The sequence below is a fragment of the Protopterus annectens genome, chromosome 11.part0, assembly GCF_019279795.1.
Source record: "Protopterus annectens isolate FY-2018-M chromosome 11.part0, PAN1.0, whole genome shotgun sequence".
Lineage (NCBI taxonomy): Eukaryota > Metazoa > Chordata > Ceratodontiformes > Protopteridae > Protopterus > Protopterus annectens.
The window spans coordinates 1,046,655,715-1,046,678,410 of NC_056745.1; the positions used below are offsets into that span (position 1 = coordinate 1,046,655,715).

General features: G+C 39.9%; 1 protein-coding gene and 1 long non-coding RNA gene across 2 annotated transcripts in view; one reads left to right on the plus strand and one right to left on the minus strand.

Moving 5' to 3' along the window:
- LOC122815689 (copine-8) overlaps nt 1-22,696 on the minus strand; it is a 3,116,673-nt gene that overhangs the window by 2,683,165 nt on the left and 410,812 nt on the right. The window lies entirely within an intron of this gene.
- The window catches only part of LOC122815690, a 402,356-nt gene that overhangs the window by 553 nt on the left and 379,107 nt on the right, over nt 1-22,696 (plus strand). The gene's annotated exons all lie outside the window — the stretch shown is intronic.

The following is a 22,696-nucleotide window of genomic DNA, read 5'->3' on the forward strand; positions in this document are numbered from 1 at the left end:
CAACTGTACTGAATTTCTCAGTATTTGCCAGTTTTGAGGGCAAAATAATGGGGTACCACAAATTCCCCAGTGACCCCTTCAATTCCCATTTTTTTCTATTTTTTTTTTTAAAGTTGAAGTCGTTGCTGATGTCACCACACATCACCAGCATTTCCCACAACAACATCAATGTGCAGGGGTGTGCATGATGACATCAGCTTCATGAGGCAGACTGTCAGCATGTTGGAAACTCGGCTGAGGGCTGGGACCATGTTTATCTTTTTACTACGTACATTCCTACATTCACATTGTGGATTTAGAGTAGTGGGATGGCAGCAGAGCAGGCACAGGCAGCAGCAGTGACCAGCAAGCAGAGCAGAGAAACTGCTACCTAGTAGTTCTAGCTTCTGCCAGCCAAGCCCAAAAAGCAACTTGCAAGTACTTTCTGCAGTGCAGTGCAGTAGAATAGAGTCTGGTCTCCGCAGCTCCCAGGAATCCCATACCCTGCCCATGATGATAAAATTTACTTCCTCTGGTGGCTCAACCTCCTCCAGCTCCAGGTAAGTAAAAAAGAATTAAAAAAACACATATCGTGTCATATTTATCATAAGTTTGAGAGATAAGGCTGACTGAAGCACATCTAAATTTGTTTCATATATACTGCTATGGAATGTATTTCATGAAAATACTAAAACAGAAAGGTGTTTTCCAGTTAAGAAATCAAAGGCTAGCTTAGTAAAATAAGACATGTTGGTGGGAATGACTTGAGATGTACCTCTCTGGACATGATTGAGCTTGCTGAATATGTGTCCCAGGCAGGTATGTCCCTAGCCTTACGCAGCATCCTACCATCACCCAGAATGGTGCCTCAATACAAACAGAAAATGAGTGACTTCAACAATTGGCTTCTGGTGTCATTCCAAAGGGATCCAGTACCTAACAACCTGGGAAGACATGATTGACAGATCATGATGCTTTGCCAGAGATGGCCGTCATCTGTCTCCCCTGGGCTTCAGGCTTCTGGCAAAGGCTCTTGCCTCCCCCATAGTTCCTTTTGTAGGAAAAGTTATGAGCACAAAATTACCAACATGAAAAATTCTTCTAAATGAAATTTAAAGGTCATGCTGCTAAATGCTAGGAGTCTTAGCATGAAACTGCACTCATTGCAAGCATTCCTTGCCCTGGAGGATGCTGACATCTATGCAGTCACTGAAACCTGGTTCAAAGCTGTTGACAGCACCCCAGCTTTACCAGGTTACTCATCCTACCATATTTACAGACCCCAAATGGAGGGATACAAACCCAAGGGAGGTGCAGTTTCAATATTTATTAAAGATGTACACACCTCCAGGCTGGTCAAAAGGTATGACATGCAGGAGACACTCCAAGTGCAGTTAACTGTTGACAAAACATCTATTCAAATCATAGCTAGCTACAGACCCCCAACCATTACTCAGGGCACCCACTCCACCTATCTAGACTTACCTGAATCTATAAATATTCAACCCTTTACCCTGATCCTAGGTGACTTTAACTATCCAGCTATAGAGTGGAAGACCTATTCTAGCTAAAACATGAATGCCCAGAGATTCCTTGACTTTGTCAATATCAATGCATTGGATCAGATGGTTGACACCCCTATGAGAGGTGAAAATATCCTGGACCTGGTCGTAACTAACATGAGTAGCCACTGTAGCACCCCTACAGTGCCATCCTCCTAGGTAAGACCGGACCATAATGCAATCACTTTCGAAGTCACCATCTCCCCTGCCCCCCCCCCACACACACACACACACACTTGTCATGGTCAAACAAAAAAACTTTTCCAAAGCTGACTACAATCTCCTGAGAGCAGATATATTCAGTTTCACAGCCACTGTTCCTTCACTTGGAGCTAGCACTAATGTCCAAGCCTACACCAGAAAAACTATATGAACACCTACATAGCTGTACGGACTCAGCAATACCTGACAGGACCAAATCATCTTCCTCAACTAAGAGTAAACCTGTCTGGTGGACAGCAGCAATAAGCAAGCTCTATAATAAAAGGAAAAAATTGCTGTCCAGGACCAAGAATGAGCAGGTGCCAAGCTGGAAGCAATTTCTCCTTTGTCTGAACAAGCAAATAAGGGTCTATATTATATCCTCGAACACTTAAAAAAGCGAATGCTGATTGATCGAACTTATTTTCGCAAAACTGAAAAATATCGAAGCAGCAGAAACTCAAATTTTTTCCTAGGGAAAGAGTTTGATTGTCCGTTTCTGTTGCTTCGGTATTTTCAGTGTTATGGTGGAAAGTTACCGGTCGGATTCAGGTAGGTGTGCGATTGTATGGATGTGAGTGTTACGGTGATTTAGGTGAGTTAGGGTTAGGGCTCGGGTTAGGTGTGTGTGCGATTGAGTGGACATGAGGGTTAGGGTGGATTTAAGTGAGTTAGGGTTAGGGAGCGGGTGAGGTGAGTGTGCGACAGTGACGGACCTTAGGGTTAGGGTTTGGGTTAAGGTAAGTGGGTAGTTAGTGGTGTGTGCATAGTTTAGTGTAGGGTTAGGCATCAGATTTTAGGTGTATGTGTGTGGATTTCTGTTTGTTTGGTGTACTTGTGTTGTGTGTATGTGTTTTGGATCAGCGATTTTTTTCCCTGGGAAAAAAATCACTGATCTGACAGTTCGAGATTGTAAGCTTTCACTTAAATTAGGTCGATCAATCAGCGTTCGCTTTTTTAAGCTTTGATGATATAATATAGATCCACAAATAAGATCACTGGTGAAATCCTCTAAGGCTAACTTCAAATCCAAATTGGCAACATCCACTAAGGACAATCACAAGGCCTTCTTCACATATGTCTGCAGTCTTAAAGGTAACACCTAAATCTGCTCTAAACTGGTGGTCAAAAACACCACAAACACAAATGCCATAGATATAGCCAACCTGCTGGCAGACAGGTTCAGTGAAAACTTAAACCCCCCATCAGTAAACCAAAACATTCTCAGCACATGCCCCCTCCCCTCATCACCAGGGAGCATTTCTTTAATGCCTTCTCAAAGGCAAAAAATAGAGTCTCCATGAGATCCGACAACACCCCTGGTTGTATCCTACATGAACTCAGGCATGTGCATTCAGCTCCATTAGGCACCCTATTCAACCAAAGCCTGAGTCACTGTCATCCCTCTGCACAAAGGCAGAGCGTCCACTGACCCAGGCAGTTACAGGCCCATCAGCCTAACTAGCCTGATCTGCAATGCCATGGAATGCATTATCATGGACCTTATAAACAAGGACATTGGCAACCTCCAAACACTTGACTCCACACAGTTTGCTATTGTCAAAGGGAGATTATGCCTGTTAAATTTGATTGACTTCTTCGAAACAGTCACCAAAGCCAAGGATGAGGGGAAGAACATGCACACCACCTACCTTGACCTAGCCAAAGCCTTTGACACTATTCCCCACTTGGGCATAACAGATAAACTCTCCCAGCTAGGCATCAACCCATATGTTACCAGATGGGTAGCTAACTGGTTCACTAATAGACTCCACTCAGTCAAAATAGGGGAAGCCACTTCTAGTAGTAGACCCGTAACAAGCAGTGTACTCCAAAGATCGGTCTTGAGCCCTCTACTGTTTGGGATATACTTTTCTGAGGTGCAAGCCAAAACCAGTGGTCTGTGGCTTATCAAGTTTGCAAATGACTTCAAGCTGGCTGCTGTCTTAAATTCGCATAGTGATGTGAACATCCTCCAAGAGGGCCTTACCCAAACTAATGACTGGTGCCAGAAGCATGGCTTCAGACTGAATACCAAGAAATGCATCATTCTTCCCTTTGGAAAAATAGCCTCCCCTCTAATTATCACATTAATAACAACATACTAAGCATGCAATCAGTCATGAGGGACTTGGGCAACCAGGTTGACAGCAACCTGACTTTTGACCATCACATTGCCTCCATTGTATGGAAGGCTTACTATATTGCCCACCTCATAAGTAAAGGTATTTCATCCAGGAACAAGGAGGACATAACATCCCTGTACTCCCTTATCAGACCCATTATTGAGTACAATGTCCCCTTCGGCATGTACCTTGTCAAGCATATACAGCAGCTGCAAAGACAACAAAGGTTCCAGACCAGGAAAATCCAGTGTCTCAAACACCTTTCCTATACCGATAGGCTAAAAGCCCTGTCCCTCTACTCAGTCTCATACGGACTGCTCAGAGGTGAACTGTGTCTGGCATACAAGGCCATCTCACAGCCAGCCTTGATGAAGTTGCTGCATATCCATAAGTCAAACTCCACTCATGCAACCACACGCAAGGCCTCAACCTGGTCTGTGACATTAATAGAACTTGTTGGGGATAGATTTGTGTCCCAAAGATGCCCCCATCTGTGGAATAGACTCTCTCCATATCAAGCAGAGTACCTCTCTAGCCCTCTTTAAGAGGAACCTGGATGACTGGATGGGAAACAGAAAATATATCCCTGGGATCCCACCTGTGTCCCTGCTAGACAGGGGAAACAGGTGCTGACTTTGTGAGAACATGGATGAAATTCCTGGCTAGGGTTATAAGAGGCTCTGGGCCAATAGCCTAGTATCATCCTATGAACCTATGAACCTATAAGACCAAAGCAGAGTAATGGATGGTGCATTAGAATCAAATAGATAATCTGAGAAGGAGTTGTTGTTTTTTTCGGCTTATCCCGGTTAGGGGTCGCCACAGCGGAACTCCAGTCTGCTAATGTTTGGTAGTGGATTTTTACATGCCGAGTTACCAGCCCAGATGCACAACCTTCAACGAAGGCACGCCCATTCACGCATGCCTCCACACAGAAGATGCTCTAGATGAGAATCGAATGCGACGTCTTGCTGTGAGGCGACAATGCTACCGCAGCACCACTACCGCGGGTCTTATAATCTGAGGAGTATTAAATTAATAAACTGCTAGGTACTGTTGATATTGAACACCAATATTAAATTAATATTTAGCCTGATAAGTAAAACAACAAAGGGATTTCTTTAGATTATACCAAGGCTATGTTTACAGGCAGATGAGATGATGTATGGTAGGTTTTTCAGGATACTTTAGATCTGCAGGTTAAGGCAATTACATTAATGAGAAAAGTGGAAGCTGCTAGCAGCTGTGTTGCCTGTTTTACCCAACATTCTGCTTTTGTTCAGTAGATGTGAATTTGTGTATCTGAGTTCCCTTTTAGTTGCATACAAGGCTAACACATTTGATAGGTAAGGACAGGGATTTTTCTATGTAGTTTGTGTGGAAAGGCATAATGAATATATTCAGTTTTGGCCTGTATAACCTAATTCTTGTAATTCTTGACAGCACTGGGGAGATGTTCACAGTTTGGCTGCAAATTTAGACATTCTCTCTCATATATGTTTTTGACTTTGGAGAACATACTTTTTTTTTAATTATCCAATGCTGTGATTTCAGATATTCTGAAAACTAGTTGATCTGCTTCACCAAAATAAGCATCCCTTGGAACTCATCTGTACCAGTTTATCAAAGTTTATATATTTTTTTCAAGTGTACATCATCACCACAGAAGCAAAACATTAAATGGCACTTTTTACCTGTTGCATAGTGATTGAGCTTCTGAATATATTTTGTAGGCTGTAGTCCTGTTAAGTTTTAATAAATAGTAAGACGCTTGTCCTATGCAGGGATGTCCCTTCTGAGAGTGTAACTCCACTCCACAGTACTTTGCAAGCTTTAAAGGGCAGATGATACATACAATTGTTGTTCTTTTGGAATTTTGTTAAGTACAGAATGTATTCAGGAAGATAGCTGTGCAAAACAATGGCTGGTAAGAAATGTCATCATGTTATCTGCTATGATAAATAACACAATGTTAATATAAATAAAACATTTTTGTTCTGGTTATATTTTGTGTTATTTAATATTAGTGTAGAAGCAGTTAATTTTATTTTTACAAAAGAAAATTGTGCTTTACTTTTGCACAAGTTCAAAGTTTGATACAAGTTTGCATAGTAATATGAATAAAACACTCTTGTTCTTCTGTTTAATTTGTTTGATATTTTGTCTGTTCTTCAATTTACGTTTAAAAGTTGATATCCCACAATTCCACTGGAGTAGGTGGTATTACATATTTATGTATGCAAGTTTTATGTTAATCAGTGTACAGATTTTTGGACAGTTGTACCTATTTTTCATGGCCCGTTGCCCAGATTTTTAATGATTCCAGGTTGAGAGGTATGCCACAGCATGACACAGTTTCACTGCCCACTCTGTCAGTCATGAAATCATCACATGAAACATTTGTCCACACCAAATTAACAGAAAGCTATGATACATGATGTATGAGATTATACTATATATGAGATAGTCTGTTATGATATGGTACTAGTGAAAGTACTGGGCATTAACCGCAAACAAAAGCGCATCAGTGCACAATGACAACAAAAAAACAAGTAAGGACAATGTGGATGATGTTCACCAGGAGTACTTGACAGTCAAAAATATTATAAAACTCGTTCAAATTTATTGAACAATAAAACAGTCAAAAATACATACATCCAAAACCTAAAAGAATGTGTAATGGTAAAGAACTATGAGATAGAAAAACTTGAGCAAATGCTTTCATCCATCCATAATGAGCAAGTTTTCATCAAAGCTTACAATAAAATGCATACTGCTGCTAAAGCAATAAATACTAATCCATGCCCTATCTAATAAAAAATAAGCCATTCAAATTACTTAAGTAATGAGGCACTACCCAGCCCATAGTCTATATACTACCACATGAAAGCAGAATGGTCTCATTTTGTTTTACCATTCAAATATAAATATATTTTAATTTCGACCTGTATACTAATGTTCAAAATCAAGATTATTGCAAATAAATGCATGTTTTTGGCAACATCAAAATGTTAGATTGAGAAACATTCCAGTATTACCATATTTAATCAAAATACTTAAAAAATACCCCAACAACCTGCATCAAAAATTTCATCTTGAAACACTCATTAAAATTTTGTCAGTACCCCAAATTACAATACAAAATGGCACCTAATTTTTAATACAAACAAACAAAATGGACATAACTACAAAACAAATAATAAACAACCCCTCATAAGGCAACCAAACAACCCTGGGCATCCCCAAAAGCTTGAGTGGTAATAGCCCCCTCCACATGAATCTATCCCACCTATGGGTAAATACCATGCAAAAATGTATTTATATGTATGTGTGTGTGTGTGTGTGTGTGTGTGTGTGTGTGTGTGTGTGTGTGTGTGTGTGTGTGTATATATATATATATATATATATATATATATATATATATATATATATATATATATATATATAGGGTATATATTACGTTATCGAATACTTACAACATTGAATGTTACATGGTCGACACCATATGTTCAAAGTTGCAAGTATTTGAAAATTAAATAAAAAAATTAAAAAAAGGAAGAACTTACCTAAACCTTTTAAGAAGGGGGCAAGCCACACTGCACCCACCACATTCAGTATGAGTTTCATAGTAAGTCCTTATATTTAATAGTGGTTTCCCATGAGCCACCACGTGGGTTGTGTTCAGTTTTTTCCAGTATCAAAAGTAAAAGCTGTCTGAATTTAATATATTCAATTGAGTGTCTATATAGGACAGTATTTGAATTAAGTCTCTGTATAAAAGGCAGCACAATTTCAACGTTTGGCAAGGAATATTTAACCTTAAGCATTGCAATTACCTTTGCATGGGAAAACCTGTGTCCCCAATTTATTTTCTAATACAAACCAATCACTCTCACAAATGAAGCTACACTGGCTACACATCTCATATTTCCTTGTACCATTACCCACTTTTCCTACTTGACCATCACAAATAACACCCTCTACCAAGTTCTGTATGTTCTTGGCCCTTTTATATACAAAAAGGGGTTCTTTTCCCAACATTTTTGCAACATTATCTGATGTTTTCAAAATATTCCAGTTCTTCCTATGTTGTTAATTATAGGTTACCCTGAATTATATTGAAGAATTAAAGCCCCACTAAAATGGATGGATTCAATGTTGTTCCTGTGTGCCCCATTAGGTGTTCCAGTGGGATCACCACTCTAGTCACTATCACGTAAACCCTTACCTAACAGTGGTTTGTATTGACAACTCTAATTTTGCAACTTTCTCACTAATTCCTTTCACCAAGTCCTGTGGGTAGCCTCTTTCTATAAACATAGATTCCAGTGTTTTCTTTTCTTCTAGGAATGTTGATTTGTCTGAGACCATCCATGCTAAACTAACAGAATGGCCTTTAACTAATCTCCTGTTTTGGAAGACAGCATGGCAACTACTAAAGTGCAGGTATACATTTGAAAAAAGTGGCCTTTCAATAAATATTAGAGGTAAAACATTTTTGTTCTGGGTCAAAAGAGGTAGTGTCTAGAAAGTTGATCTCCTTAGGTTCAACCTCATATATGTGAACCCTGAAAAATCATTAGTGTTTTCAATAAAATTCATAAAATCACAACCCTCAATTTCAGAACCATCTCATAAAATTAATATATTCTCCAGAAAATGTCTATTTATTTATTTATTTCACATTTGTTTACCTGGAAAGTCCGACTTGGAACAAAGCCAATTTTCAGCTGAGGCCCCGGGAGAAATGCTCTAGAAGTATGCCTTTGTAAAATGTAACTACATCTTATACCATTAAAATATTCAGAAGTAAATAAGAATTCTTTCACCCAGTGTAGCATTGCCAAATTTGCAAAGGCTGGTGCATATACTGCCCCCATTGCCACACCTTTTTGTATTACTCTCCTTTAAAAACAATCTAAAATTATTGCTAAGCACAATATCCATGAAATCCATCAAAAGTTTAATGTAATTTGTTGACAGAAAATCACAACCTGTTTTTCTTTTAAGGTATTCAGAAAGAATGCCTCAGCAGTAGATACATCCACTACTATAATAGTAACTATCCAGGCTACACTAAGAAAAATACAATTTAAACTCAAGCTACTTATTTGTCTAAACATATGATGACACTTCATGTTCAGGTCTGTAAGGATAAAGAGCTATCTTATGAAAGGAGTTATCATGGGACATCCCTGCCTGACATTCTGTACCAGGTTAAAACACAGCCAGTAAATATCCCCCAGCACTTAGAAGATGGTATGCCGTGGTAGCGTTGTCACCTCACAGTAAGACGCTGTCCGGTTCAATTCTCAGCTAGACCGTCTTCTGCGTGGAGACATGCATGAATGGGCGTACCTTCGTTGAAGGTTGTGCATCAGGGCTGGTAACTCGGCATGTAAAAATTAACTACCAATCATTAGCGGACCGGAGTTCCGCTGTGGCAACCCCTAACCAGGAAAAGCCGAAAGACACAACATAAAGCCTGGGAAAGTTCGGAGACAGAATGCTCCTCGTGGCAAGGGTTTTACTAATGCTTCTTCTTGGTCATTTAGTGTGCATGCTGATAATATAAAAAAAAATTATCTGGGGAAAACTAAAAGATTCTGCTGGACAACCCTGATTTGGTACATTAGTTCCTCCTTTCATAAATAAAAGAATTTGAAATGTATCCTCGAGAATGATTTTAAAACTAGTTTAAGCAAGAGTTCCGCTAAACAAACTGTTACCTTTCCTGAGGCCTGCAGCATTACAGTAAGTGGACTTTTAACACACCTTTGTACGGGGCTTTATCATCATTTCAAACGTTAACTTCATCGAATACGAAAAGGCTGACATCAAAATATCAAACCACAATTCCCCGATTGTTGAAAATGATGAAAATGAAAACAACGAATGTTAATAGTTGGCCATATCACATTTACTGATGTTAAACGTTACTAGGAGATTGTGTTATTGTTTAAAAGAATACATCTTACATTGAGAATAAAAGGTTAACATAAGCAGATATATAATCATTCTTGTAGTAGAATACCAATATATGAAATCATAAAATATTATAAGTCGTGTGTGTTCGCAGCTTTGCATATAAATTAACAGTATAACACGTAATTTGTGTGCGTTTGACTACGTGTCATTCTTAAAAATGGCTAGCACTCTGCCTGTAGCTCCTGGGAGTCTAGGTACTTGCTATAAAACTGTGACATCTCAGAAAAATAGAGATATGTTAAACTTAGATGGGTATCTGTATACATTAGAAAAGACAATTGAAAATAGGAAATACTGGTGCTGCAAGTATAAACAATCATTAAAATGCAAAGGTAGAGCAATCAGTATAAAGCAGGTAGATGGAGAACTTCTTTTAAAGTCAGTCTCTCATGCACATTCACCAAATGCAACTGAAGTAGAACGTTGTGTAGCTTGTCAGCAACTGAAAGAGAAAGCTCGGTTAACTAGAACTACACCAGTATTAGTAGAGGATGATATCATTGCCAGCACTTCAGTAGAGAGTACTTTAAGCCTGCCTTCTAGGCATTCAATATTGCAACAAGTAAATCTTGTGCGACATAGAAAGATGCTTAATTATAAAATGGTGTCAACCCCTTTAAATAAAGTTAGTGCTACTGAGTGTGTTCTGAAAGAAGGTTGTTTTATACAGAAACATAAGGCAGACCTGAATAGCAATATTCATGTGTTAGTCTGCAGTACGAAGGAGAATTTGCAAGATTTATGTTCATCTAAATTATGATTAATGGATGGAGTCTTTTTAACAAAGGGTAAACTATGTCGGCAGCTGTATAGTGTACATGGGTTGATTTCATTTGGAGAGGATACTAAATGTGTGCCACTCGGTGGTGGGTGCTGCGGTAGCGTTGTCGCCTCACAGCAAGACGTTGTCCTGTTCGATTCTCAGCTAGAGCGTCTTCTGTGTGGAGACATGCATGAATGGGCATACCTTCATTGAATGTTGTGCGTCAGGGCCAGCAACTCGGCATGTAAAAATCTACTGCCAATCATTAGTGGACCGGAGTTTCCCTGTGGCGACCCCTAACCGGGAAAAGCCGAAAGACACAACCACAACAACAACTAAATGTGTGCCATTCGTATATTGTTTAATGTCCAAGAAATCATACAAGTCATACAACTACTTATGGGAGTGTCTGCATGAGCTAATGTCATCTCTTGATCTAGTGGCTAGAGTGGAATATATTCTATGTGACTTTGAGATGGCAGCTATTAAAAGCGTGAGGCATAATTTTCATAAGGTAACTTCTAAAGGATGTCTCTTTCATTTCTCACAAGCTATCTGGCAAAAGGTACAGTCTCCAGGATTGTCTACATTGTATGGCAAGTGTGTACAATTTCAATTGCGTGTAAAGAAGTTAATAGCTCTGTCATTCCTGCAGGAGGATGAGGTTGTTATTATTTTTAATTCTATGTGTGAGACATTTCCTTTTGAGGGGAAACAGTTGTCATATTTTGCAGAGGTGTATGGTCTGGGACGTGTGCGTAAACAACGGACTAGGTCAGCACATGTTTCTAGATTTACACTGGTGTTTCCTATTTCATTCTGGAATGTTTTCTGTTTAAATGATCTGTCCCTTCCATGTATGCAGAACTATGTTGAAAGCTGGCATCGCCGTGTTAAATGTCTTTTAGGTAGGTGTATCTCAGACATCCCAGCTGTTCTTAATGTTCTAGTGCATGAGCAAAACAGGGTTAATGAAGTAAGATTACAACTGCAGTCTGGTTGTCCGCCTTCACCTAAAAAACATAAAAGTGTTGAAAAGCAGGTCCGTATGCAAGCAGTTTTAAGTAAGAGTTTTAAGTAAGAGGAATGATTATTCTGCAGCTGAATTCCTTCGAGTGATAGCTCTACTTTTGAAAGTTTGAAATTGAGATGAAAGTCTGAACGTATTACATAAATTAAAGTAGTTCCCTACTTAGGTGTTGTTTGTTCACGTTCACATATATTTGGTATGTTCTGCGCATTTACTTTGCACAGGGGAGACATGGGTGAAGTTTAGGTTGTTTATTTAGTTTGATTATGTAGTAGGAACCAGAAGGTGGAGTTGGCCAACTATAGCAATTCGATATTTTGATTTTTTGTGGTTTTCAATGGTCGGGGAAGTTCTGGTTCGATATTTTGGTGTCAGCCTTTTCATATTTCATGAAGTTAACATTTGAAATGATGATATAGACCCCCTTTGTACATCTAATGGTGTCTATGAATGTTTTCATTCTCACTTACATTGTGCAGTATATGTGATCAGAGCCGAATCCAGCACTAAATGACCTAGGCAGTTGCCTACGGCCTGACGGCTTGGGTGGGGCCCACTGGCCAGGGGCTGCCACAAAACTTACATTTCTTCTTTAGGAATGCAATCTGCATGCATTACATTTCTTCTTTAAGGACACACACAGAGTGCATCCTTACTAGCACCTGTGTCTATGATGCATGCACATTTTAAACATTGAAGTGCACCGGATTTTTAAGAGACTAGTGAGCACAAACAATTGTCATTCTGACCAGAGATGATCAAACAGGTAGGGGTGTGTGTGTGTGTGTGTGTGTGTGTGTGTGTGTGTGTGTGTGTGTGTGTGTGTGTGTAATGCCCCAGTTAGGAATGGAAGGTTGGTTAACTTATTCAGGCTCAAATCCTGTACCTTGGGTACAACACCCTAGAAACTGAATTCTCTACACCTACTACCAAACTATCATCAGCAAGTACATTTTCAAGGACTGTTGAGTTTCAGTGCATTTTCAAAGAATGTTGACTTCCAATGCATTTTCAAGGACTGTTGAGCTTCTGTGCATTTTCAAAGGATGTTGAGTTTCTGTGCATTTTTAAAGAATGTTAAGTTTCTCTGCATTTTTAAAGAATGTTGGGCTTCTGTGCATTTCCAGGGACTCTTGAGTTTCTCTGCATTTTCAAAGAATGCTGAGTTTCAAGGGAAGAGAAGTTTTCTGTTGCTGATGCTAAGTCTGTTTTCAATGTGTAACTGTTTTGTTTAGCAACTTACCATCATCAGTGTATGTGCTATAAATTTTGAAAGCAGTGTTAGTACCATACTTGCATTTGGTACACAAGGCTGTGGGTTATACTCCCACACCAAGCAAATGGAGTGCTGACATTGCAGTGTCCTTTAAGGGGGATGAGGGTGCTGTACTCCTGCATGTGTCCTCCTCTGGATGAGATGTCGAGTAGCTATGAACCTGTTGCTGGTTTGACAGCCATTTTCTATTGTAATATTACCAACTTACCATTTTTTAATGTAAATTGGGTAATTTATTCTTCAAGGACAGCAGGCACTGAATTTGTACATGAAACAGTTAAATGTGAAGTTGTTTGCCAGCAGCAATCTTTTAATTATTTATTGATCCCGTTAATATGGAATTATTCAGATGACTTTTAATTCTGCAGACATTGTGTATATTGACATATATTGGTAGATTGTAATGACAGACATTTGAGTGGCCTTTTCTGGTTGAAATACTTTGTAATGGGTAGTTTTGTCATTATTGGCTGATCTGTGTTGTTTCATTGCTTACTAGAAAAATGTTCAAACCAACAAATTTGAAACGCACTCTAACAAGTGGTACTGTATTATACAAGGAATATAATTTAGTACAGTCAGGATGGCGCATCAAAGAACACATGCATGGTCCTAAAAATGTGTGCAAGGGGCCTGCGGATTGAAAACAGCCCATATGTAAACTTAGTCTGCCACTGACCAGATGCATTTTCTTTGAATGTGGGTTTCAATGCCACTTCAATGAATGTGAGTTTCAAAGGCAGAGAAGCTTACTGTTCATGCTAAGTCTGACTTCATTATGAGACTGTACTGTTTTGTTTAGCAAATAGCTATCAGTTTTTTGTGCCAAAAAATTGAAATAAAGTTTAAATGTGCCTAATCATTGCAGAAGTAAAGAAGAAAATGGTGTGCACACTGAGAGGTTTTAACAGAGGTTATGGTAACTGGGGAGAAAAGGCAAAGTAATGGGACACTGGAAAGGCTTAGGGTGGTACTGCCAGGGTAGTGGCCTGCTGGGGGGGAGGCTAATCCATTTCTCTGCCTAGGGCCCCATTTGACCATGATCCAGCTCTGTATGTGATGGGCCAGTATCTATATCATTAAGGCAACTAAACTGTCACTTTACTTTTTGAACATCTTTATGCCATCTGTCAAAGTGTACTTATAAATTCTTTATGCTTTATACAAGCATTCCCCCAAATCATAATCATTTCAACGCGTTGTTGTATTTGTTGTAAACAAGTTCAGACTGCATTTCCAAGGAGGTGATTGACAGTTTGCATGATAAAAGAGACTGAGTGGCAGTTGAAATTCAGTGTTTACCACCTCCTGGATAAAATGGTTATCTCTGTATTAAATGTACTGATGCAAAAACCTATTAGATAATTAATATCTTACTAACTAGTGTTCCCATTGTATGTCCAAGACCTTTAAATGTACTGATGCAAAAACCTATTAGATAATTAATATCTTACTAACTAGTGTTCCCATTGCATGTCCAAGACCTAGTACAGTGTGTCACAAAACAATGTAAAATTGCATTTGGGAGAAAGACATATGAAGTTCAAATTGTGTTGTGAAGAATTCCACCCTTCTTGGATATACAAGCAAACTAGTGGAGAAGTCAGTAAGGGGTGCAGCCCCCTATATCAGGATGTGTGGGTTCATTGTGTAACAGTGAGCTTTCCATTTCCCTGTTACATCTGCAGAATTACACTTCATTATTTGGAAGTTTCAAGACTTGAATTGTGGCCCCAACTGTCCATTAGATTACCAGTTGTATACATATTTTTTTTTCATAAAAGGCTTTATACTGTATATAATTAATTAAACTTCATTAGATTAAAGGAGTCTTACTCAAAGTTTGTCTATTATAGAAAGTTCATAATTGGTATTTATGTGTTGGATGTTTACACGGTTTTGTGTTTTTTTCTATGAGATGTTTTTGATTCACTGTTCATTGTCATGTGATCAATTCAGTCAATGTAAGTCATGGTTTACCTGTAACTTATACTAGTCAGAAAAAGAACACACTGGATGGAGCAGATGAAGTCAATGAATGTGTTTTGTTCCTAGTACACAAGACAGATCTGTTATATGTTTCTGCACATTTATTTATTTTATTTAACCAAGTTGGTGGACTGATCTAAAGACCTTTTTCAGCTATGACCCAGACCAAATTGGCAAATACACATTAAATACACAAAACATAACATGTTGTGCTCATATGATCAGAGCATAGCAACATGCAAAGATTTAAAGTATCATATAGCATTAAAATATACATAAATAAGCAGTACAGACAAAATATAAAGTAAGCTACAGAATAGTTACGTTTTCATAAACTGACAGAACAAATAAAGCAGCGGGTTGTTTCACCCACTGAGAACTAGAACAAGAAAATAAGTCAACATCACTATGTGGCTCTGAGAGTAATCACACAGGCTGGAGAGGGAGCAAGGCCAAAGTATTGCTTGCCAAAAGATATGACAGCAGAAGATGGGTGGTGATCTCTTTTGTGTGTGAAGTTCCACATTATTGTTCTTATTTCTGTTTTTGTGTTTCCTCTTCTTTTGTACTGTTGTGCAGGTGGGCTGTAGTATAGAGAATGAAGATGTTACTGCTGTATGAAAATCAAAACAAATTTTGTTGGGTAACTAAGCATCTTAACAGTATACACCACGGGTGCAGCACAGAGATGAAAGCCCTGGAGACCTATTTGGGACTGGTTTTGCTTTTCAAGGAAACTGGTTGATATTTGTCAGTCTTCGTAGGCAAGATGGATCATATGTTTAATCAAGCAGATAAAGGGAGTTTTCAATTGATTGGACTGCACTTCTTTACCCTTGAACATTTTAAATTAATCTGAGCAAGTCACATAAATAGATACTGGTCCTGGGCAGAATCTGAAATAAAGGTCCATAGAGATCACTGCTCTACCCTGAACAACAAATACAAATAAAATAAATAATAAAAAATACTGTGTTTATCTAAATCTGAAAAGCCCAGCATAATGACACATCTGAGATACTTCAGGTACAACTAACAATGGGTAAGATGGCGATCCAGGTCATAGCCTGCTATAGGTCCCCAACCATGTCCCTAGACTCTCACTCTACATTGGTAAGCACCCTGGACTCTATCAAGGTCCAACCTAATGCTCTCATACTAGTAGACTTCAACTACCCTTCATCAACTAGGAAAACTACTCAAGCATCAATACATTGGCCCAACATTTCCTGAAATTCATCAATTCCAATACCCTGGACCCATTCATTCTGACCCCCACTAGAGGAAACAACATCCTTGACCTGGTTATTACTAACATGGGTAACCATTGCTCTACACCAATAGTCAATCCCTCCCTGGTCAGATCTGACCATAAACTAATCACCATGGAAATCCACATCTCACCCCCCCGCGTAAAGGTGGGTTTATATTATAATCGCGAAAGCTGTCTTTCGTGAATACATGTTCATCAACACATAAACGTCGAAGAAAGCGAAGTACCAAAAAAGTGAAATGGAGAACACAGAACGCATTCCCAGAAGTAACAGCGCCATACAGGTAAGGTAAATCTAACTGTACAAACATTACCTAAAACACTTTTTCAAATGTTTTTGCAGGAGGGCAAGCCCCCCTGTACCCCCCACACCCACCTTACTTATATATACCAACTCCAAGAATGCACTACAGTGGGGAAAATGATTCATTTCCTCATCCCCACGTCACCCTGCTGGCCAAGAAAATCCATTCGGCATTCTCCATTTCACTCTTTGGTACTTCTCTGTTCTCGTTCTTCAACATATATGTGTCGATGAACATGCATTCGCAAAAGACAGCTTTCGCGATTCTAATATAGACCCACAAATGCAACCACCTTAAAAAACTTCTCCAAAGCTGACTTTGGGCACCTAAAAACAGAGGTGGCTAACTTCACAGCCCCCATGCCACTGGAAAATCGCTGCATGACTGCTGAATCATACAACAATGCACTGTATGAACATGTACATAAATGCATGGAACTAGCCATTTCAACAGAACCAAGACGCTCTCCTCCAAAAAAAGGAAGCCAATCTGGTGGTTCGCTGCCATTAATAAACTCTACAACAGAAGGAAGAAACTGCTGCAGAAAAAGGTGAAGTTCCAAGACTGGAAAAACTCCCTTATTGGCCTCAACAAAAAGTTGAGATCCTTCATCAAATCCTCCAAAGCCAGCTATAAGGGCAGAATTGTGGCAGACACTAGAAGCAATCACAAAGCCTCCTATAGTTATATCAAGAACCTCCATGGCAATACCCAGATTTGCTCTGAGTTACTGCACAATGGTACCTCCTATAGTGATCCAACAGATATTGCCAACATACTGGCTGACAGATTCAGTGCCAACTTTACCCCCCCCCAAAGGACCAATCACAATACTAGAAAAATGCCAGGCACCCAGCATTACTGCAGCACAGGTTAAAGCTGCATTGTTCAAGGGCAAGAAAACAGCTTCCATGAGACCCGATAATATCCCTGGCTGTGTTCTACATGAACTACAAAGCAAACTGGCACTACATCTGTGTGCCCTGTTCTGTCACAGCCTCACCTCAGGCTTTGACTTACCAAATGGCACACTGCTACAGTCATCTTGCTCCATAAAGGGGGAGCGACTACAGACCCTGGGAATTATCGCCCCATTAGCCTGACGAGTCTGATATGTAAAGCTATGGAGTGCATCATCATGGACCTGATTAACAAAGATATAGGAAATCTCCAAACTCTAGACCCCATGCAATTTGGCTTTGTGAAAGGGAGATTATACCTGCTCAACCTGGTTGACTTCTTTGAGTCAGTCAACAGGGCTGTGGATGAAGGTAAGGCAGTACATACAGCCTACCTCAATCTGGCAAAGGCCTTTGATACCATTCCTCACTTGGAAATTATTGATAAACTCACCAAACTAGGAATCAACCCCTATATCATTAGGTGGGTTGCAAATTGGCTTACAGATAGAACACACAGTGTGAAAGTAGCGGACCTCAAGTCAGACTAGTGACCAGTCATGAGTTTAGTCCCACAGGGATTGGTCCTGGGTCCTCTCCTGCTCAGCATCTACTTCTCAGAAGTCCAGGCCAACACAAAAGGACTCTGGCTGATCAAGTCCACAGATGACTACAAGCTGGGAGCCATTATTAACTCCCAAGTAATGCAGACATCCTACAGAAAGGCCTCACTGAGACCAATGAGTGGTGTCAAAACCATTGCCTTAAGCTTAATGCCAAAAAATGTGTTGTCATCCTCTTTGGTAAAAACTCAGTTCCCACTAATTACTACATCGATGGGAGCCCACTGAACACTGAAGGCATTATAAGAGATCTGGGGATTCAGGTTGACAGAAACCTCTCCTTCGACCACCACATTGCCACTGCAGTCAGAAAGTCCTTCTATGTGCACATATCATTACCAAGGGTTTGCATCAAGGAAGAAAGAAGTCATCATCTCTCTCTACTCTTCCCTCATTAGACCAATCTTTGATTATAATAACCCATTTGGCATGTACCTCACTAGACATCTGCAAGAGTTGGAGAAGTACCTCACGAAAAGGATCCTAGGCATTAAGCACATGTCCTACATGGACAGGCTCAAAAGATGCCAGCTACTCTCTGCCTCATATCGCCTATTTAGAGGCAATCTCTGCTTGACTTACAAAGCCATGTCTGACCCAACTCTGTTAGAAATGCTACATCTAAAGAAATCCCAATCACTCCACACCACATGCTTCAGAGACCTCAACCTCATTACCACAATCAACAGAACATGCTGGAGGGACAGGTACTTCACCCAGAGACTGCCCATGCTCTGGAATGGACTTCCCATACATGTCAAGCAGAACAGCTCACTGTCTCTCTTCAAGAGAAATCTGGATGAGTGGATGGGTAATAGAAAGTTCACCCCGGGGATCACTCCAGTGGCTCTACTTGATAGAGGCACTGGGAACTAATGTTGGGCAGCACGATGCCAGGTCACGTCTATGGGCTAGGCTTGTAACGGCTCTAGGGCCATTGGCCTTGTACACATCTATGAACCTATGAAGTACAGTCTTGTGTGTTGGTTAAATTAAAGTGGAATGTTTGCAGGGGGCCTTGTTGGCGAGGACCAATGTCTCATTGCTTGTTTCTTGTCATGTGAATGTGTGCCTGTGTGTGTGTGTGTGTGTGTGTGTGTGTGTGTGTGTGTGTGTGTGTGTGTGTGTGTGTGTGTGTGTGTGTATGTATGCAGAAAATTTATAGGAGCCTTCAAAGAAAAGCATGTAAGATATTATCATCACTTTGGTAGGCTACTGATAATTCAAAGGGTACATGGATGTGTATCTATGTAAATAAAACGTTTATATTTAAATCTGCATTTTTGCCACTCGGATTTGCATTTTTTTGTCTTCATTTGTTGTCTAAATCTGATGTGTAAAGTGCAAACCCCATTATGTGGCAAACACCTCATGCTTGGGGGATCAAATAAGACTGTTATGGCTATGGTGGACTTTACAGTAGTAGAAGCTAAGAGTGGAGGAGGATGGGTCACTTGGAATGTTTCAAAGGAAGCATATGCTATGTTCCGGAGCAGTCAGTCAAGGGGTAAGGATTTGTTTCACATGGGAGAGATGGCAGTCATGAAGGAGAAAATAGCTCTGTGTAATGTTTATATAAAGACCAAATAGGTGCAGAAGTGTACAGTTTAGAGCCAACGTAATTATTTTGCATTAATCCTCTTTATGATGGTTTATTTCTGCCTGGGGGCAGGGGGACATGAGGGAAAGAGGAAGCTGTGTTCTGCACAAGTGTAGAGACTTTGGCTGTGAATCTGCAATACAACAGTGATTGAAGGTGGGTTTACTTACGTAATGCTTTATGAGATCAAATGGGTGGGGGATGATGGGTAGGTTGATTTAGTGTATTACAGTGGTCAGAAGGAGGCTCAGATTGGTGTAGACAATTGGTAGGAATTGTAGGTAATTACTGTCATCCACGCAGAGGGTAACTATGTTTTCCAATTAGCAGGAATGGCTTTCAATTGATTAATAGCCAGGCTAGGAGGTCTTGAAGGAGGAGAAAAGAGAACATTCATTAAGAAGGGCTTGGAATGAAGGGCAGAAGACATTAGTGGTACTGTTTTTTTCTGTAGCTTATGGTTCTAGTACATTGTCACTGGAGGGGAAAACAGTTCAAACTGTGGTATGTAGGACAGAGAGGAAGTCCATAATAGGGAAAGATGAGGGACATGATTACAAAATCCCCTGGAGCATTGCTCTTCATGTTTAGATTTTTCACTTGTAACCCAATAGCACTTCTGTAAAAGTACTCACTGAAGCATTTAAGATAATCAACCAACCTGACAGAACCCAACCAGGCTAAACCCTAGTCTCATCACCATTTCAAAAGGACATGTAATAAAATAATAAAAGTACTCTAAACCCCATCGGTACCTCTCCCCCTGCATTCCACACTATTAAACACACAGAACCATGGATTAGCACTTTCAATCTGTCTCTGTAGCCAGCTTAGTGGAAATGGGCATACTGAGACAATAATACAATTGTCTCATATTTACTGACAATCACCTAACACTTAAAAAATCTGATACAGTGTGTGAGAGATGTAGTTATACAATGTCATTGAAGGCAAGGTTCTCACATACTGCCATTAGAAATAAAAATAAGGTTGTCAGTAACGCAGAGCACCACAGTAAAGATACCACACATATTACAGACCAAACACATATACCTACATATGCTGAGGCCCTTTAAAATAATAAAATAACCTATCAAAACCACATAGGCCTCCCATATGCAACAAAATTAACACACATCCCCAACAACCTCACAAACACTCATCTCACACAGGCCCACTATGATACATGTATCTGTGACTCACAGTATCTCAACAGCAAAGCCTATAAGGCAAACCTCCACACAATCCAACATCGTAGCCATTGCAGATTATATTGTGAGACACACTGATGTACCAAGAAGAGAGTGACAGTCAGCTGCCTGTGAGGGCCATGGTTCACCACATTAAGCATGCACTCAAGTCACGGCACCACAGGTAGATATGCAACACAGTAATAGTACCTATGGGAATAAATGACCTTAGACACATCTACCTGGACATTAGGAAGAAGCATGATAAAGCTCTCAAGGCAGGTGTGAGCCTAGCTTTGAGCAGCATTTTATCTTCACCAAGATTACTGCAGTAACATGCAATATATACATACATACATATATATATATATATATATATATATATGGACTTCCGCAGTGGTGCAGCGGTAGCATTGTTGCCTCACAGCAAGAGGTTTTCTCGTTCGATTCATGGCTGGAGTGCGGGGAGTGCCTTCTGTGTGGAGTCTGCATGTTCTCCCCGCTGTTGGGTGGGCGTTCGAAAGACATGCATAAATGGGCGTGCCTTTGTTGAAGGTTGAACGTTGAGCTGGCACCTCGGCGTTCATGAAAACCTACTGCCAATCATTAGCGGACCGGAGTTCCACTGTGGCGACCCCAAACTGGGAAAAGCCAAAAGACAACAACAACATATATATATATATATATATATATATATATATATATATATATATAGTTTATTTTTTTTTTTTTTTTAAGCCTGGGAGGAGATGATAGAAAGTCCAGCCAGCTGTGTAGGGATGGTATGCACCTATTCTTCCCAAGGCTTTCTCATATTTGTAAAACCCTTATCCACCCCACAGTGCCTTCTAGGCAATGTAAATCTTCGACAGCTTCCAACATAAAACGGAATCTGGATAACATTACAGTACAACTGCTCAGCACTAGGAGCCTTAACAAAAAACTACTCAGTACAAGCACTCCTTGCCCTGAAATGCATCATTATATGAATTGACGTGGATGCCTGGTTCAAGACTATAGAGAGCACCCCATCAGTGGAAGGCTTCAACACCTACCATGTGTTCAGGCCCACTAGATGAAGGCACTAAAGGCAATGGTGTCTCTCTATTGATAAAACAAAATTTCACCTCAAGACTTGTTAGACAGGATAACAGCCTAGAACTCCTTCATGTCCAACTCACCCTTAGCAAAAGCCAATATCACATTGTAGCTAACTATAGGACGCCCTCTGTGTCCACTTTGGGCCATACCTCCTACCTGACTATTACAGAATTCCTAAGATTCGGCCAAACACCATTATGCTAAGGGACTTCAACTGCCCTTTAATCACCTATGAAATTTATACATCCCCCAACATGTATGTCCAGAAATGTTTAGATTTCATAAATACAAAGTTCCTGGACCAGTTAGTCTGCACCCCAACTAGAGGAGACAAAATCCTGGAACGGTTTCTCTCCAATATCAGACACCTCTGTTCCCAACCACTTGTAACTGTAACCTCCTCTCTAGTCAAACTGGACCATAAATCAGTCACATTTAATATAACACGGAACTCGGAAGGTATTTAGAGATTAGGCTAAATCTACCAAAACTGAGCAAAGACCTGGCTAAATTTAACCGTCCCTTCCACTCTGATGCCCCCTTAATAAATGCAGAACCTTTCACCATCAAATTCTATGCAAATGTAAATAGTTACATAGATATATCTGCTCCCCCCCCAAGTAAATACAATGCCAACTTTAAAAATAAGCCCCTGTGGTGGAATCCAAATATAAACTGGTTCTGCAATAAAAGGAAAAAGTTTATTGTATGTAAAAATAAACGTAAAGGTCCAGATGCCAAAACCACTTTTTATGAATGATGAAGTAGTCCCTCAGGCAAAAGACAATCAT